The sequence below is a fragment of the Schistocerca serialis genome, chromosome 1, assembly GCF_023864345.2.
Source record: "Schistocerca serialis cubense isolate TAMUIC-IGC-003099 chromosome 1, iqSchSeri2.2, whole genome shotgun sequence".
Taxonomy (NCBI): domain Eukaryota; kingdom Metazoa; phylum Arthropoda; class Insecta; order Orthoptera; family Acrididae; genus Schistocerca; species Schistocerca serialis.
The window spans coordinates 677,994,132-678,009,612 of NC_064638.1; the positions used below are offsets into that span (position 1 = coordinate 677,994,132).

Sequence of the window (15,481 nt, forward strand, 5' to 3'; positions counted from 1 at the left end):
TTTGTTATACGCTTTCTTCAGAGCACATACAAGCAGCATACGTCACAAAAAGTATCCCAAAGAACTCAATTCGTACATGTAGATATCATATTTTATCCTAAGTTCATCACTTGATTCAAATCGATTCCGTCACACTACCCTCAAACGTTTTCATTTCTCGCTCCATATCTTACAACCATCAAGAAAGTTTCTTTGTGGATGAAAATGCACATTAAACTTATATTAACAACGTCTTTTTATCTGAACCACTTGCTTTCCACAGCCACGAAGTGCAAAAATTGCCTGAGCGTTATCGGGTTGTTTTCGGTAATATAAGAGAACATATAGTGGATGATTAATTTCTCTCTTATGTTTTTCTGTTATGGTCAATAAATCAACGTTAAGCTCTATTAAATACACACTTATCTGAAGGAAATGAATTACATCTTACCAGGGTGACCTTACGACTAAAGTCTAATATCGGAAATGATATCTGTTATATTATCCTGCTCGAAGCGTCATGCATTAATAAGATGTTACGGACTTTAGAACTCTATGTGGCAGTTGTCTACTTCAAGTTCTGTGTGCTACCACAAAGATATATAAATCAAGGAGAGACAGTACCCCCCCCCCCCCCCCCAACGGTGCAAATATCGCAATTTCTTAAGTTCTCCTCCTTCAGATCAAGGGGGTATAAATCAAGATCACGAAAAGACTTCAGTTGGAGGAATTAAGATTTTGTTACTGATTTTCGATATGGAAGCTTGTAGTTCTATAAGAGAAAACGGAAAAATTTGACAAATTATCTACTTCCGTGTGGAACTACGAGCTAAGGCATCTTCAACATCTCAAGCGGGCTGCATTACTACTTAGATAGCGAGCTAGTACTGCCTGCAGTACACTCTGTTTGCCATCATGATTCCCAAAGCAGGTAATTCGGAATGCAAAATACGAGTGGCGTTCAGTAAGCAAAGCATCACATTTTTTTGTGAAAGCAGGTCGATCGTATTTAGGATTCCAATACACCATATTACCCCCACTCTTTTGGCTACAAAACCCTACTTTTCAACATAATCTCTGTTCAATGCAATGGTATTACGCTCCCTTACTGGGAGGGCCCATATGCCCGCATGGTACCACTCTACTGGTTGACGTCGGAGCCCCCATCATCCATGTTTTGCTCCCCGTGGAGCTTCATTGGGCCAAAGACATGGAAGTCGATAGACTAGAGATCCGGATTGTTGAGTGGATGAGGAAGAACAGTCGAATGAAGTTTTGTGGACGAGTGCATTAATACTACCAACAGAGACGTCCAGTTGTGCAGTGAGGTGATTGATTCTGATCCGCCGGCCGGTGTGGCCGTGCGGTTCTAAGCGCTTCAGTCTGGAACCGCGTGACCACTACGGTCGCAGGTTCGAATCCTACCTCGGGCATGGATGTGTGTGATGTTCTTAGGTTAGTTAGGTTTAAGTAGTTCTAAGTTCTAGGGGACTGATGACCATAGATGTTAAGTCCCATAGTGCTCAGAGCCATTTGAACCATTTGATTCTGATCCGTCGAACACCTCGAATGAGAGCATCCGCACGTTCCAACATTGCAGGAGTCGATGTTACCCGCAGCCGGCCGGCATCCGGGAGATCGGAGAGGTTTGCACGAGCTTGTTGCGATGATGACAGTTGCCTCGCCCAACGACTCGCCGTGCTTTTGTTCACTGCTAGGTCCTTGTAGACATTCTGCAAGAGCCTATGGATATCTGCGATGCTCTCGTTTTACGCCAAAGGAACCTCAATAACAACTTCTTGCTTGGAATGCACCTCCATTGCAGACTTCACTTTGAAGGCTACATATAATTCCGTGACGTATTGGAACTTCGTGAAACTACAGGGGCCGACGCGGGAATATTCCACGATGTTTCACAACAAATTCCGCATTCTTTCAACAGCGATTAGCTGAGAAAAATATGTGTTGCATTACTTACTGTACGCCTCTCGTTTGAGACTGGTGCAGATTCTGCATGTAACTACCTTACTGGAATAAAATCATTAATTTAATATCGTAACTATTTTTGTTTCTGTCTTAAGCGTACTGCAAACTAAAAAGCTCATTCACCAGAAGCGACTCGCCTTTTTAGCATCACCCGACACTATTAACAGTATGAGGAAGTAACATTCATTTTTAATGTCATACTCGTAAAAATTATTTTCATTAAGAATGCTTTCACTAGCACAACCTAAAATACATAATAATGCAATTGCAAAAATATCATGATTACAAAACGCAAACATCAACGAAGGAATTTCAGAAACTAAAAATGACAGTTTCAAGTCAGCAAAGCAAACTGTGCCAGGAAATCTCGCACAGAGACTTAAAAAATACTCAGAAAGCGATGTAAAAAGCAAATTTACGTGTGAAAGCAGTGTAAGTTCTATTCCAGCTTTTGATAAAATTAAAGGAGAAGTAGTAATGAGACTATGGAAAGAGGAACGCAACACGCTGACAGTAATGTCTCGACAATATCATGCGTGTGGATAACATCGGAAGTTCGCTGAGGCTTTTTGCGGATGATGCTGTGGTACATCGAGAGGTTGTAACAATGGTAAATTGTACTGAAATGCAGGAGGATCTGCAGCGAATTGACACATGGTGCAGGGAATGGCAATTGAATCTCAATGTAGGCAAGTGTGGTGTGCTGCGAATACAAAGAAAGAAAGATCCCTTATCATTTAGCTACAATATAGCAGGTCAGCAACTGGAAACAGTTAATTCCATAAATTACCTGGGAGTAGGCATTAGGAGTGATTTAAAAAGGAATGATCATATAAAGTTGATCGTCGGTAAAGCAGATGCCAGACAGATTCATTGGAAGAATCCTATGGAAATGCAATCCGAAAACAAAGGAAGTAACTTACAGTACACTTGTTCGCCCACTGCTTGAATATTGCTCACCAGTGTGGGATCCGTACCAGATAGGGTTGATAGAAGAGATAGAGAAGATCCAATGGAGAGCAGCGCGCTTCGTTACAGGATCATTTAGTAATCGCGAAAGCGTTACGGAGATGATAGATAGACTCCAGTGGAGGACTCTGCAGGAGAGACGCTCAGTAGCTCGGTACGGGCTTTTGTTGAAGTTTCGAGAACATACCTTCACCGAGGAGTCGAGCAGTATATTGCTCCCTCCTACGTATATCTCGCGAAGAGACCATGAGGATAAAATCAGAGAGATTAGAGCCCACGCTGGGGCATACCGACAATCTTTCTTTCCACGAACAATACGAATCTGGAATAGAAAGGAGAACCGATAGAGGTACTCAAGGTACCCTCCGCCACACACCGTCAGGTGGCTTGCGGAGTATGGATGTACATGTAGATGTAGATGTAGATGCTTTAGCCAATCTGTCATTCAGTCTATAAGGACCCAAAGGAACGAAAACTATCGCCCACTCGTAATGATTACAAAATAACTGCTGGTGATGCTTTATCAATAAAAGCGAAATTCGCCTGATGAATGAGCTTTACAGTTTTCAGAGACCTTAAGACAGAGGAAAACCATACTGACAGCAAGAAGTTCACCTGAGTGTAGGACAGAATATCCGTGCATTTTCTCGCAGGTGGCGCATTTTGCTAGTAGTATAATTTATCTCTTCAACCTCTAAAACCACTGACGACGCCTTTAACCTGCCAGAACATTCACGTGAGAAATATCGAATGTAATTATTAGAACAGACTGCTGTTTCAAATGCTGTGGCACAGGTGATAGCATCTTAGTCGTTATAAAGCTCTATCTGTAATTTTATTTCATCTTGGAGGCATTGGAAACGATTACTAGCGCTTTCAAGGTAACCACTGAGCGTATCTACGAGCGCGGTTCAATAAGTAGTGCAACACATTTTTTTTCTGTCAGTTTCGGTTCAAAAATATGGAATTTTTTGCGGGTCATCATGGAATATTCCCGCTTCAGCCCCTATAGTTTCATGGGGTTTCAATGGGTGGCGGCGCTAAATGTAACCTTCAAAATGACTGTAATGGTTGGGCATTCAGAGTAGAGAGCTGTCATTGACCTAATTTTGCCAGAAAACAAGGGCATCGCAGATGTTCATAGGCGCTTGCAGAATGTCTGCGGAGACCTGCAGTGAACAAAACCACGGTGAGTCGTTGGCGAGGCATCTGTCACGATCGCAACAAGGTCGCGCAAACCTGTCCGACCTCCCGCACGCCGGCCGGCCGCACACAGCTGTGACTCCTGCAATGCTGGAACGTGTCGACACTCTCTTTCGAGATGATCGACGGATCACAATCAAACACCTCGCTGCTCAACTGGACGTCTCTGCCGGACTCGTCCACCAGTTGGGATACTCTAATGTGTGTGTCAGATGGGTTCCTTGCCGCCAACAGTGGACTGTGAAGAGCAACGGAAGACTCTCTGTGCGTAATCGCTTGTTCTTCACGAGGCTGATCGTGACAATTTTCTGTCGAACATCGTCACAGGCGATGAAACATTAGTTCATCACTTGGCGCCACATCACCTACTCTCCAATGAAAAAGTTCAAAGCCGCACCCTCAGCAGGTAAAGGCAAGGCACGGTCTTCTGGGACTCTGAAGGGATTACCCTGTTCGATGTCCTCCCTAATGGTGCAACGATCAACTCTGAAGTGTATTGCGCTACACTCTGGAAATTGAACAAACGACTTTACCGTGTTCGTCGCCACAAACATGCAAACGGACTTCTCTATAACAACGCAAGCACTCACAGAAGTCTGCAAACCGGAGAGGAACATACAAAACTTTATTGGACTGTTCTACCTCATTCACCCTACAGCTCGGAACCGCGCCTACGGACTCCCATTTGTTTGGCCTAATGAACGATGCACTTCGCGGGAAGCAGTGAGTGGATGATGGGTAGGTTATTGATGCAGCTAGACATTGGCTCCGGCGTCAACCAGTAGAGTGGTCCCATGCGGGCATGCCGCCCCTCCCATTAAGGTGGCGTAAGACCATCGTATTGAAAGGAGATTATGTTGAAAAATAGGGTTTTCTAGCCAGAAGAGTGGGGAATAATGTGGTGTATTAGCATACTATATAAAACCAAGATGCTACAAGGAAAGGATTGTGTTGGCTTACTTATTGAATAACCTTCGTACTTGTGTTTTAACACTATTGCTCATCGGCTCATGCTTAACCAAAGAAATTGTGGATCTCATACATACACCAAAACCAGAAAGTCAAATAGACATGAAGACTAGAGACTTCACTCTTGGCATCACCGTGTAGTAACTTGAAAAAGTAAAAGATTGGTAAGGCAATCGTTTTAGTTGACATGAGATTTAAGAAATACATGAAACATTTCGAGAGCAAATTTAATTCATTGCTTATGTAAGGATTTCCATGTTTAAACGGTCCCAGCACGGTAATAATAATGGCGTGTGTCGAGGGCCTCCCGTCGGGTAGGCCGTTCGCCTGGTGCAAGTCTTTCAATTTGACGCCAGTTTGGCGACTTGTGCGTCGATGGGGATGAAATGATGATGATTAACACCCAGTCCCTGAGTGGAGAATATCTCCGACCCAGCCGGGAATCGAACCCGGGCCCTTAGGATTGACAGTCTGCCGCGCTGACCATTCAGCTACCGGGGGCCCCAACACGGTGAACAAATGCGAAGTAAGCGTCATTGAAGATCTCTTCAACTTTTAGATATTTACTTTGGGGATTGTTTACCACCCACTACAGTCATCATCGCAACCTCTGTGCGATTCAGTATGCTCTCCAAATACGCAACCTAGTTATTCCATGATGGGAATAATTTGTCGGCATACTAGGTACAATTTGCTTCGCTTTTGTGCTAATGATGTAGTTTAGATCTTTTGTACCAATGAAGTAGTTCAGGTAAAGCTCACTAGTCACACCTTGACCCACGAGGCAAGGGTAGACAAGTCATAAGTTCTAGTGATTTCCCTAAATCGCTCCAGGCCAATGCCAGGATGGTTTCTTTGAAAGGCCACGGCCAATTTCCTTCACAATCCTTTTGCTTGTGCTTCATCTGTAATGAGCGCGCTGTCAATGGGACGTTTAGCTCTAATCTTTCTTTTTTCTTCCTTCATCAGGTCTACACCACTGCCATCTCTGTGGTAGTTGGATTACCTTCAGCTAAGTTCCAAATATGTGCCACAAAACCGGGAACATGCAATGCTTCCAGTCTCCACACAACATCCAACTAGCACCCAGGAATTTCATCAGAAAGCGGAGCAAAGATACAGTTTAAGGAAACTGCTGGTGTAATTTCACACCTGCGAATGGAACATGAGGTCCTTTACACAACGGAAACATAGCTCGGTCAATTTCATCAGATCCCAGATACCTGTCTTCAAAAACTAACATGCTGTTGAAATTAATCAATATGTCCTTCGTCTCTCGGAACTGTGATGACGATATTAGCGTTGTCAAAGTAAGATTAAATCATAATGTTTCCAAGGGAACTAACGTTCATATCCTGTGGTTTGTGCATCATTCTATTCTCTCTTTTTCACTTGCTTCTTGAGCTATGTCATTGCTGAGTTTTCCAGTGAAACTGTAAGGCGATGATAAGGGGTAATGTGTAAACTGGAAGCGACGTATGTTTCTGGTGTAGTAGTACGAAGTTGGAACTCAGGAGGTGACATGGATCTAAAGGCAAATTTTTCCAATAATGGCATCATTGCGTCGGGTAGTGAGATAGCGTACTACTTCGTACCGGAACTGCGATGACGGTAGTAGCCGATACATCACACCGTGACCTCAAGTTACCAAAGTGTCTATGAGTCGAACAGGTCTCCCCGTAACACGTATTACGCATCTGTTCACCGTGTATAGTCGATTTTGAAACAGTAATATTTATGGAAGCTATGGATTATGTTTGATCTCGAAATGTTTAATTTATTTCATCAACATCTATTCCAAGTTCGCTGACATAATAAATTTTGATTTTTTCAAGTTTTTCACGGTGAACTCAAGAATGAGGTCTCCAGTCTCCACATTTATTCGTTTTTCTGTTTTGCCCTACTTATATGATCTCCAACCTTTTATTAGTTAAGCAAGAGCCGATGAGCAATAGTATCAGGAGTTAAGTAGATGGACGTAGAGGCTACCTTGAAAGTGTTGTTAAGCCTTTTGAACAGTCTACAAATTAAATGAAATTACAGTTAGCTTTGTCCACTGAGAAAGATTTGGCCACAGGTACAGTAGTGTTTAATGTAGCTGGCTGTCCTAACAATTACATTCGACAATTCTCATATGAATGTTCTGACAGCGTAGAGGCGTCGTTAATATGAAACAACCAGGAAATAAGCTATGAGCACAATGCGCCATCTGAGAGAATATGCACAGAAGTTCCGTTCCACGCCCACCTAGATGAAATTCTTTCTCTTAATTTGGTTTCTCTCTGTTACGCTCCCTGAAAATTGAAAAGCTCATTCATCAGACGAATTTTCGCTTCTATTGATAAAGCAACACCAGTATTTATACAGTAATCATTGTGAGTGGATGTTACTTCTCGATCCTTTTGTTGTTTTAGTATGAATGACGTAATCGAGTCATTAGTGTCCACATGTGTTAATTGTTCTATATTCTTCTCCTTTAATTTTATCAAAAGCTGGAATCGAACTTACGAGGGCTGTTCAATAAAGAATGATCATAGCTTTTTTGATTACATACCTTTACTCGTCCTCATAATTTTGATGGTCCTTCTCAAAGTAGTCTCCCATGAGTGCGATGCACTTGTCCAGCGTTTCTGCCAGTCTTTTAATATATGCTGGAAACCATTTTTTGAGAGGTCCTTCAAAATCGCCTCCGCAGCCATCTGATGATTGATAATGCCTCTCACTAAGGCGTTTCTTCATGTTAGGGAATACAAAAAAGTCACATGGGGCTAAATCCGGACTATAGGGAGGGTGAAGGGTGCACTTCATGTTGACTTTTTGCAAGATATTCAGCAACAATATTGGCAATATGCGGCAGCGCATTATCGTGGTGCAGCTTCCAGCCTGCTTCGCGGAAATGTGGTCTTTTGCGCCTGATATGGACTTGCAAGGTTTTCAGGACATCCCTGTAGTATTGTCCAGTTACCGATGTGAGTGCAGGTTCAACATGCTGATAAATCATTCCATGAAAATCAAACAATGAGATGAGATGACCATAACTTTCCCAGCAGAAGCAACCACTTTTGCTTTTTTGGGGGTTGGTGATGAAGGAGATTACCACACTGAGCTTTGCTGTTGGCTCTCAGGATCAAAATGAAGTAGCCGGTTTTCATCAGCAGTGATTACATTTGAAAGAAACTTCGCATCTTCCTCTAAATACTTTAACTGCATGCAGACCTGCACGCGAATGTCCTTTTATTCGGAAATCAACAGTCTTGGAACACATCGCGCACAAACACGTGTCATGTGTAATCTTTCTGTCGCCAACATGTGGGTGGTACCCAATGAAATGTTCAGTATTTCAGAATGTGATCTTAAGATAATTCATCGATCCTCTCTCACAATGACAGCAGTGTTGTTTTTTCCTTCCGTAAGAGCAGTAACTCGAGCACTGGGTCCACCCTCCTTTGAAACTGATTGTGTCCCCTCCTGAAACATTTTAAACCACTTTCGAACTGTGCTGTAGGGGAGAACAAACTCTCCATAGGCCTCCTGTAACATTGTACAGGCCTCACTGAAGATTTGTTGAGACGAAAGCAGAATTTCAAAGCCGGATATTGTTCCTCGTGTGTTACCTCTCCATTGCATATTGAACATGTCTGACCTTGCCTGCCTATATATTACACGCGGGAACCAGGAGTCCCAACAATGAAACAGCTACGGCGTGTTTGTTGCACATTAAACTAACGGAATATCATAAGATTAAATTTTAGCGCGAGAAATTACGACCATAAAAAATTATGATCGTTCTTTATTGAAGAGCCCTTGAACCAAGCACTCATTCATGAATTTCATTTTCTTCACTGCTGAATGGGCACTTTTATTAGTCATTGTGCAATATTTTCTCTCAAAGTTTGCTTTTCTGGTTTGAGACTGTTATTCAGAGCTCATGAAAGTCCTTTGCTGATGTTCGTGTTTTGTAGCCAATGTTGCTTTTTTCCGTTGTATTATTATGTATTACAGGTGATACCAATGAAGGCAATTGGCGTAACGAAGTAGCTTAAAACACCCAAGTAAGGCAAGGCTTCCTGTCCAGATTGTATATAAGTCAGGTTCCTTTCAGAGTGTACTGACACGATAGCTCCGTACTTAGCAATCATATGCAACCCCTCCGTCGTAGAAAGATCCGTACCTAGAGACTGGAAAGTTGCACAAGCGACACCAGTACCAAAGAAAGGAAATGGGAGTAATCCGGTGAATTACAGAACCGTATCATAAATGTCAATTTGCAGTAGGACTTTGCAACATGCACTGTTCTCGAACAGTATGAATCACCTCGAAGAAAACGATTTATTGACAAACAGCCAACATGGAATCAGGAAATATCGTTCTTTTGAAACACAGCTAACTCTTTATTCTCACGAAGTAATGATTACTATCGACAGGGGATCTCAAATTGATTCCATGTTTTTAGATTGTCAGAAAGCTTTTAACAGCGTTCCTCTCAAGCGACTTCTAATCAAATTACGTGCCTATAGAGTGTCGCCTCAACTGTGTGACTGAATTCGTGATTTCCTGTCAGCAATCTCACAATTCGTAGGAACTGGCGGAAAGTCATCGAGTAAAACAGAAGTAATATCTGGCGTTCCACAGGGAAGTGTAATAGGCCCTCTGTTGTTCCTGATCTACATAAAAGATTTAGGAGCAAATTGAGCAGTCCTCTTAGATTGTATGCAGATGATCCTGTCATTAACCGTCATGTAACGTCGTCAGAAGACCGAAACGAATTCCAAAATGAAATTAGAATTATATATTAATACCTTCAGCTGCTGACGGGCGTTGACGTATATAGCAACAGGGACAGGTGAAAATGTGTGCCCCGACCGGGAATCGAATGCGGGATCTCCTGCTTTCATGGCAGACGCTCTATCCAGCTGAGCCACCGAGGACACAGAGGACAGTGTGATTGCACGGACTATCTTGAGCACACCTCCCGCGATACCCACATTCTCACCTTGTATGTCCACACACCACATTCGTAGTGTCCCTACCCAACACACTCATTACACGAGGAAGACATTCTTACCAAGTCTCGTAAGAGTTCGGGTAATATGTGTGCATCCGCACAGAAGAAGAAGGTCATGGTCGGTAGTGCCAGAACTATACAGGGTATTACATAAAGGTACGGCCAAACTTTCAGGAAACATTCCTCACACACAAAGAAAGAAAATATGTTATGTGGACATGTGTGCGGAAACGCTTACTTTCCATGTTAGAGCCCGTTTATTACTTCCCTTCAAATCACATTAATCATGGAATGGAAACACACAGCAACAGAACGTACCAGCGTGACTTCAAACACTTTGTTACAGGAAATGTTCAAAATGTCTTACGTTAGCGAGGATACATGCATCCACCCTCCGTCGCATGGAATCCCTGATGCGCTGATGCAGCCCCGGAGATTGGCGTATTGTATCACAGCCGTCTACAATACGAGCACGAAGAGTCTCTACATTTGGTACCGGGGTTGCGCAGACAAGAGCTTTCAAATGCCCTCATAAATGAAAGTCAAGAGGGTTGAGGTCAGGAGAGCGTGGAGGCCATGGAATTGGTCCGCCTCTACCAATCCATCAGTCACCGAATCTGTTGTTGAGAAGCGTACGAACACTTCGACTGAAATGTGCATGAACCACATGTTGTGTCGTACTCGTAAAGGCACATGTTCTAGCAGCACAGGTAGAGTATCCCGTATGAAATCATGATAACGTGCTCCATTGAGCGTAGGTGGAAGAACAAACTAAAATGAGCTCTAACATGGAAATTAAGCGGTTCCGGACACATGTTCACATAACATCTTTTCTTTATTTGTGTGTGAGGAATGTTTCCTGAAAGTTTGGCCGTACCTTTTTGTAACACCCTGTATACTTAATATGGATAAGGTGCCTGTTCTTTCGGACATGTCCGAGATTACAGACATCATATCCATCTAAGTATATAATTCCAAAATGATTCAGACAAGATAGAGGTATGGTGCAAAAAGTGGCAATTGACTCTGAATCATCAAAAGTGTGAAGTTATCCAAATGAGCATAAAAAAGGATCCAGTAAATTTCAGTTCCACGATAAATCACAAAAATCTAAAGGCTGTAAATTCAACTAAATACTTAGGAACTACAGTTATGAATAACTTAAACTAGAAGAATCACATAGACAATGTTGTGGGGAAAGCAAACCAAAGTTTGCACTTTACTGGCAGAACACTTGGAGAATGCAACAGGTCTACTAAAAAGACTGCTTACACTACGCCTGTCCGCCCTCTTCTGGAGTACTGCTGTACGGTGTGCGATCCGCATCAGATAGGACTGACGGAGGACATCGAAAAAGTTCAAAGAAGGGTAGCAGGTTTTTTATTGTAGCAAAATAGGGAAGAGGGTGTCACGGATATATACACGAACTGAGGCGGTAGTCATTAAAACAAAAGTGTTTTTCGCTGTGCAGGACCACCTTATAAAATTTCCGTCACCAACTTCCTCCTCAGGGTGAGAGAATATTTTGTTGGCTCCCACCCACATAAGGAGAAATGATCTATATAATAAAATAAGAGGAATCATATTTCACACGAAAGATTTTAGTTTTCGTCTTTCCCAAGCGCTGTTCGAGAGTGGAACGATAGAGCAGGCTGCCAGACACTTAATTGTGAATTGCAGAATAATCATACGGATATAAATGACTGTGCAAGTATTAAAATGATTGTTTCTTATCACACTGTTAATATTGTCAGGTGGTGCTATAAAAAAAAAAAAAAATAAAAAAAATAAAAAAAAACCAGATCTCTTTCGGTGAATATACTGTTTCGTTTGCAGTACACTTAAGGCAGAGAAACAAAACCAGCCATGAAGGTTACTGAAGAAGAGGGCTGCTCAGATAATCCCCCGTCTCTTTATCTACAGTTTTTCAGTTTCAGTCGGCGGATGTAGATATGACTCGTAACTACACTTTAGACCCAAGTCATAGTCATAGAAATGCGAATAAAGCTCCTTCGGCTGTATTTAAGGTTTATATATGAAGACAGTAGCTGTTCTCGAAAGAACAGAATACTGTCGATGACCGTGCAGCTTTTTTCTGGAATAAATGACTAACTGAAACCCTCAGCTGCCGACAGGTGTTGTTAATATACCTCGATGTGGACAGCTGAAAATGTGTGCCCCGACCGGGACCTCCTGCTTGCATGGCAGACGCTCTATCCATCTGAGCCACCGAGGACACAGATGAATAGCGCGGCTGCAGAGACTAATCCCTTGCACGCTTCCCGTGAGACTCACATTCCCAACTGTCCACAATTCTACATATATAATATACCTTATAGACATATGCCCATTCACTCATTACTCGCGCACGCTTTGGCGATTCCCGTAAGAGTTTGGGCAACCTGTGCGCATTCGCACAGACGAAGGTCAATGGCTGGGTAACCTTTAACTATATATATGAAGACAGTAGCTGTTCTCGAAAGAACAGAGTACTGTTGATGACCGTGCAGCTTTTTCCTGGAATAAATGACTAACTGAAACCCTCAGCTGCCGACAGGTGTTGTTAATATACCTCGATGTGGACAGCTGAAAATGTGTGCCCCGACCGGGACCTTCTGCTTACATGGCAGACGCTCTATCCATCTGAGCCACCGAGGACACAGATGAATAGCGCGACTGCAGGGACTTATCCCTTGCACGCTTTCCGTGACACTCACATTCCCAACTGTCCACAATTCTACATATATAATGTACCTCATAGACATTTGCCCATTCACTCATTACTCGCGCACGCTTTGGCGATTCCCGTAAGAGTTTGGGCAACCTGTGCGCATTCGCACAGACGAAGGTCAATGGCTGGGTAACCTTTAACTATATATATGAAGACAGTAGCTGTTCTCTAAAGAACAGAATACTGTTGATGACCGTGCAGCTTTTTCCTGGAATAAATGACTAACTGAAACCCTCAGCTGACGACAGGTGTTGTTAATATACATCGATGTGGACAGCTGAAAATGTGTGCCCCAACCGGGACTCGTACCCGGGATCTCCTGCTTACATGGCAGATGCTCTATCCATATGAGCCACCGAGGCGTCTGCCATGTAAGCAGGAGATTCCGGGTTCGAGTCCCCGTCGGGGCACACATTTTCAGCTGTCCACATCGAGGTATATTAACAACACATGTCGGCAGCTGAGGGTTTCAGTTAGTCATTTATTCCAGGAAAAAGCTGCACGGTCATCACAGTATTCTGTACTTTCGAGAACAGCTACTGTCTTCATATATATACACTCCTGGAAATGGAAAAAAGAATACATTGACACCGGTGTGTCAGACCAATCATACTTGCTCCGGACACTGCGAGAGGGCTGTACAAGCAATGATCACACGCACGGCACAGCGGACACACCAGGAACCGCGGTGTTGGCCGTCGAATGGCGCTAGCTGCGCAGCATTTGTGCACCGCCGCCGTCAGTGTCAGCCAGTTTGCCGTGGCATACGGAGCTCCATCGCAGTCTTTAACACTGGGAGCATGCCGCGACAGCGTGGACGTGAACCTTATGTGCAGTTGACGGACTTTGAGCGAGGGCGTATAGTGGGCATGCTGGAGGCCGGGTGGACGTACCGCCGAATTGCTCAACACGTGGGGCGTGAGGTCTCCACAGTACATCGATGTTGTCGCCAGTGATCGGCGGAAGGTGCACGTGCCCATCGACCTGGGACCGGACCGCAGCGACGCACGGATGCACGCCAAGACCGTAGGATCCTACGCAGTGCCGTAGGGGACCGCACTGCCACTTCCCAGCAAATTAGGGACACTGTTGCTCCTGGGGTATCGGCGAGGACCATTCGCAACCGTCTCCATGAAGCTGGGCTACGGTCCCGCACACCGTTAGGCCGTCTTCCGCTCACGCCCCAACATCGTGCAGCCCGCCTCCAGTGGTGTCGCGACAGGCGTGAATGGAGGGACGAATGGAGACGTGTCGTCTTCAGCGATGAGAGTCGCTTCTGCCTTGGTGCCAATGATGGTCGTATGCGTGTTTGGCGCCGTGCAGGTGAGCGCCACAATCAGGACTGCATACGACCGAGGCACACAGGGCCAACACCCGGCATCATGGTGTGGGGAGCGATCTCCTACACTGGCCGTACACCACTGGTGATCGTCGAGGGGACACTGAATAGTGCACGGTACATCCAAACCGTCATCGAACCCATCGTTCTACCATTCCTAGACCGGCAAGGGAACTTGCTGTTCCAACAGGACAATGCACGTCCGCGTGGATCCCGTGCCACTCAACGTGCTCTAGAAGGTGTAAGTCAACTACCCTGGCCAGCAAGATCTCCGGATCTGTCCCCCATTGAGCATGTTTGGGACTGGATGAAGCGTCGTCTCACGCGGTCTGCACGTCCAGCACGAACGCTGGTCCAACTGAGGCGCCAGGTGGAAATGGCATGGCAAGCCGTTCCACAGGACTACATCCAACATCTCTACGATCGTCTCCATGGGAGAATAGCAGCCTGCATTGCTGCGAAAGGTGGATATACACTGTACTAGTGCCGACATTGTGCATGCTCTGTTGCCTGTGTCTATGTGCCTGTGGTTCTGTCAGTGTGATCATGTGTTGTATCTGACCCCAGGAATGTGTCAATAAAGTTTCCCCTTCCTGGGACAATGAATTCACGGTGTTCTTATTTCAATTTCCAGGAGTGTAGTTAAAGGTTACCCAGCCATTGACCTTCGTCTGTGCGAATGCGCACAGGTTGCCCAAACTCTTACGGGAATCGCCAAAGCGTGCGCGAGTAATGAGTGAATGGGCAAATGTCTATAAGGTACATTATATATGTAGAATTGTGGACAGTTGGGAATGTGAGACTCACGGGAAGCGTGCAAGGGATAAGTCCCTGCAGTCGCGCTATTCATCTGTGTCCTCGGTGGCTCATATGGATAGAGCGTCTGCCATGTAAGCAGAAGGTCCTGGGTTCGAATCCCGGTCGAGGCACACATTTTCAGCTGTCCACATCGAGGTATATTAACAACACCTGTCGGCAGCTGAGGGTTTCAGTTGGTCATTTATTCTAGGATAAAGCTGCACGGCCATCAACAGTATTCTGTACTTTCGAGAACAGCTACTGTCTTCATATATATAGTTAAAGGTTACCCAGCCATTGACCTTCGTCTGTGCGAATGCGCACAGGTTGCCCAAACTCTTACGGGAATCGCCAAAGCGTGCGCGAGTAATGAGTGAATGGGCAAATGTCTATAAGGTACATTATATATGTAGAATTGTGGACAGTTGGGAATGTGAGACTCACGGGAAGCGTGCAAGGGATAAGTCCCTGCAGTCGCGCTATTCATCTTTGTCCTCGGTGG

At 44.4% G+C, this 15,481-nt stretch overlaps 1 non-coding gene across 1 annotated transcript; it reads left to right on the top strand.

The window, feature by feature from the left end:
* The first annotated feature begins 15,036 nt into the window (after positions 1-15,036).
* Trnat-ugu (transfer RNA threonine (anticodon UGU)) lies at positions 15,037-15,110 on the top strand. Its single transcript has one exon. It is a non-coding gene; the product is annotated as a tRNA-Thr (tRNA).
* Positions 15,111-15,481: the final 371 nt, after the last annotated feature.